The 3,876-nt window shown below is 37.4% G+C and overlaps 1 non-coding gene across 1 annotated transcript; it reads left to right on the top strand.

Annotated features, from left to right (window-relative positions):
* Positions 1 to 1,023: 1,023 nt before the first annotated feature.
* Positions 1,024 to 1,147, top strand: LOC121040031 (small nucleolar RNA SNORD22). The gene has a single exon (XR_005795101.1). It is a non-coding gene; the product is annotated as a small nucleolar RNA SNORD22 (small nucleolar RNA).
* Positions 1,148 to 3,876: the final 2,729 nt, after the last annotated feature.

Genomic DNA, 3,876 nt, shown 5'->3' on the forward strand with positions numbered 1-3,876 from the left:
AGGCCCCTCGGCTTTTTGCAAGCCAGACTCGGGGGCTCTGCTTGGCCTGCGAGCCGCCCCTCCGCCCTGGCTCCCTCCCGCCAGTCCGTGGAGCGCGCACCGCCTCGCCGCCCTTCCTACCCTCTTCCGTGGGCCTCTAGTCTGCGCTTGGCTCCAGCGACTCCGTTCTGCTAATCCTCTGGCGGTTTTCTGGGTTATTTAGGCAGGTGTAGGTGGAATCTAAGTGATCAGCAGGACGCGTGGTGAGCCCAGCTTCCTCCTACGCCGCCATCTTCCCTAATAGTTAATCCTTTAACCTAAATATAACTCAATATGCTTTAAGGCTCTGTGGATGTATTTAATGTGAAGACAAGAACATGAAATCATATTTTCTACACATTATATTTGTAGTAGTTTTATGTTTGAAATTGGGTAAATCAGTTGTGATTATTATAGGTTAATGGTATATTTGCCAGAGTTGACGTAGTATTAGATTATAATGGAATTAGTGTCTGCCAAGCCTGAAGGTTGAAATACCAGTAGCTGTACCCAGGTATATATTTTTAGATTAGTGACAAAGTTGCCATGTGGTTTGCATCAGCAATAAATATGACATTGTCAGCAATAAATATGAAATATGGTAAAATTAAGTTATATTTTTACTGAAAATTAATTCTTCATTACAATGAGTAATGTCTAGGGATGCCTAGTTTGTTCAGTCAGTTAAGTGGCTGGTATAGGATCAGGTCATGATCTTATAGTTCGTGGATTCAAGCCCCGCATCCAGCTCTGTGCTGACAGCTCGGAGGCTGGAGCCTGCTTCAGATTTTGTGCTCCCTTTCTCTCTCTGCCCCTCTCTGCTCATGCTTTGTCTCTTTCTGTCTCTGAAAAATAAATAAATGTTAAAAAAAATTAGACATGTTCCACCTTTAAGAAAAAACTTCAAAAAATGACTACTGTCTATATGCATGTATGTATACATATATGTTCATGTATATAGTAATATACACTAGCTTTTGTCTAAATGTTAAGAACATGTTGAAGTCCCAGTGAAGAAATTTTCAAGGATATACCTTCTGTCCTATTCCTAGATCCTGTAAAGGTGAACTCACTGGAACTGGCTGGAGAGAGGAGGAAAGTTTGTTACAAAAGGAATTGTCTGAGGAAGCTTAGGATTTCTAGACAAAAAGAGAAAGAGAAATAATCACTTGTTGAAAAGCAGTTAAATTTTTTTTCCAAATGAAGAAAGACAATTATAACGGATTCCAACTCTCAGAGGATATCAAAAAGGAAGTTTTAAGCCATTTCTCATACAACCTAGCTGTTCAAATTAGCATATAGTTATTTCAGCCTTTCCAAATGAAGTTTAACTTTCAAATAAAAAAGAACATATTGAAGGCTTATGATGTAATATTATTCCATCTCTCCACCCCAACTACCTATACACAGTCTATTTTCTCAGTTTGTCTCACATGTTTTATGATATCAAATTACCTCTGAAACTGTCCCAGGTTAGTTTGAATGGGTTGCCATAAAATAAGTTTTTTGAATGTTTGACCTATCTGTATCTTTTTAAAATTAATACCAACTACTCATTTACTTCAACTCCCACACAATAACTGTGAATTTTCTGGTAATTTTTCATTTTTGCTGAAAGAAGATATTAAAATCAAGGATTTGGTTACTAATTTATCTATCTTTGTATCTGATAATGAACTTAATGACACAAATTACTTTAAATATGATTATGAAAAATCACTCTAGTGGTGTAAATTGTGTAGAGCAGAATAGCTTTAGGTTAGAGAAATAATAATTTCTCATGACTTGTTAGGAACACAAAAGTAGTAATAAAATCCTAGAAGGAAAATCAGAGGCACACAGGGGACCCTATGAGCAGTGAGGCTGGCAAGTTGGTGTGGCTCATAAAGATGCTTCTCCATGGGGATTATTGATGACAATAACTCTTTGTTATAGCATATTGATTTCTAGCATATCTATCCCTTGAGTCCTGCAGCCAGGAAAGGAAAGAGTTTACATTATAATTGTCCTGATGACAAATATAAATGAAAAAAAAAAATAGGTTCCTAATAGCTTCTAGGGGGAAAATTTCTTTTTACATGGTGATGACGAGTGTGTACTTTTTCTGTAACTTTAGCTGTCACTCATAGCGGAAGGAAGGCAATAAACTCAGTATAGCACTTGGTGTGGACAGAGATCAATGCGGCTACCATACATCTGGCAATACTGTCAGTATGATACCTAAGAAAGAGCTTTGTTTTCAGAATGCTAATTCTAAAGTTTTTTTTTAATGTGTATTTATTTATTTTGAGAGAAAGAGAGAGAGAGAGAGCGAGAGAGAATGCACATATGCAAGCAGAGAAGGGGAAGAGAGAGAGGGAGAGAGAGAATCTGAAGCAGGCTCTATGCTGTCAGCTTGGAGCCGGACATGGGGCTCAATGTCATGAACCATGAGATTATGACCTGAGCCAAAATCAAAAGTGAGATGCCTAACCAACTGAGCCACCCAGTCTCCCCAAAATTCCAATTCTACAACTCAACTGTTGGGCACAAAATCAAACAAATGGCCAAAGAAGCAGTGATCCAAAGAAAATCTCCAGAGAAATTATGTGTCACTAACCATGCCATAGCATCCTTTGGTTGCTCAGTAAAAAGATTTTGAAAGGGATATCCAGTTTCTAGGAGATTCCTCAATAAGAAATTCAAAAATTAGATTATATCTTCAATAGATATATCAAAGTGTCAATATTGAACATATTAAAGGAAGCCAAAAATTTAACCGAATAAATAAATCATGACGCCTTCACCCTTTCATTGGTGACTCAGAAGAGAAAATGGTTTCAATCAATATTTGGATAAGTTCAGGGGATCCTGGGTGGCTGAGGTGGTAAAACACCCAACTTTGGCTCAGGTCATGATCTCACAGTCCATGAGTTCGAGCCCCATGTCAGGCTCTGTGCTGACAGCTCAGAGCCTGGAGCCTGCTTCAGATTCTGTGTCCTCCTCTGTCTTTGCCCCTCCCCAACTCATGCTCTATCTCTCCCTCAAAAATAAATAAAATTTTTGAAAAAATATTTGCATAAATTCAGTTGCTATTTTGTTTTGTTTATATTACCATTATGGGAAAGAAAAAACAGGTAAATCACTAGATTCCTTTGTTGTTCATAAAAGCAAACTTAAAGCAAAGGCTAGCAAAGAAACACAATCCCCCCCATATGACCCCAACACACAATTTATTAAGTAAGTGGAGAGGAGGCCTACATATTCCATCCCTGCCGTATTGCTTCTCACTTGGTAAGAATGCTATGAGATTAGACTCAAACAGAGCTATCACAATACTTATTTATTCTCACTTTGAGTTTGGAGATGGTATTGAGCTGAGGTGTGACATCATATTGGAAATGACAGAGACTTTAGAAACAGGATGCTGGGAATGAGAGGACTAACTGGTTATGAATCAGACAGTGTGTGATTAAGTCTTGGCTTCTCACTGTTTGAGTGTTACTTAAAATACCTGAACATTAATATGATACACTCTAAATTAGGGGAAACAATGAGGCTGATAATCCTTACCTTATGGGGTTTTGAGAATATAAAAATGAAGTATGTAATGTAGAGTATGTCCTTCAGAAATGGGGAGATTTTCTCTGTTGTGATTTTGGTTGGTTTTAATGTGTTATTGCTGGGAAAACTGTTAAGTTCCATATCTTTTCTAGATGACTGAAATTGTGCATGTCATAAAATCTGATTTTCACTTTCTACTTCTGTAGAATAATAATCACGTCATCTGACTTACCTAAGAATCTGAATGTAAATGAGATTTTTAACTTTAAAAACTATGTTGCTAGATGTTTATTTTTATCATTATTAAACTGAATG

Source organism: Herpailurus yagouaroundi, unplaced genomic scaffold (assembly GCF_014898765.1).
Source record: "Herpailurus yagouaroundi ecotype Mexico unplaced genomic scaffold, PumYag 181, whole genome shotgun sequence".
NCBI classification, from domain to species: domain Eukaryota; kingdom Metazoa; phylum Chordata; class Mammalia; order Carnivora; family Felidae; genus Herpailurus; species Herpailurus yagouaroundi.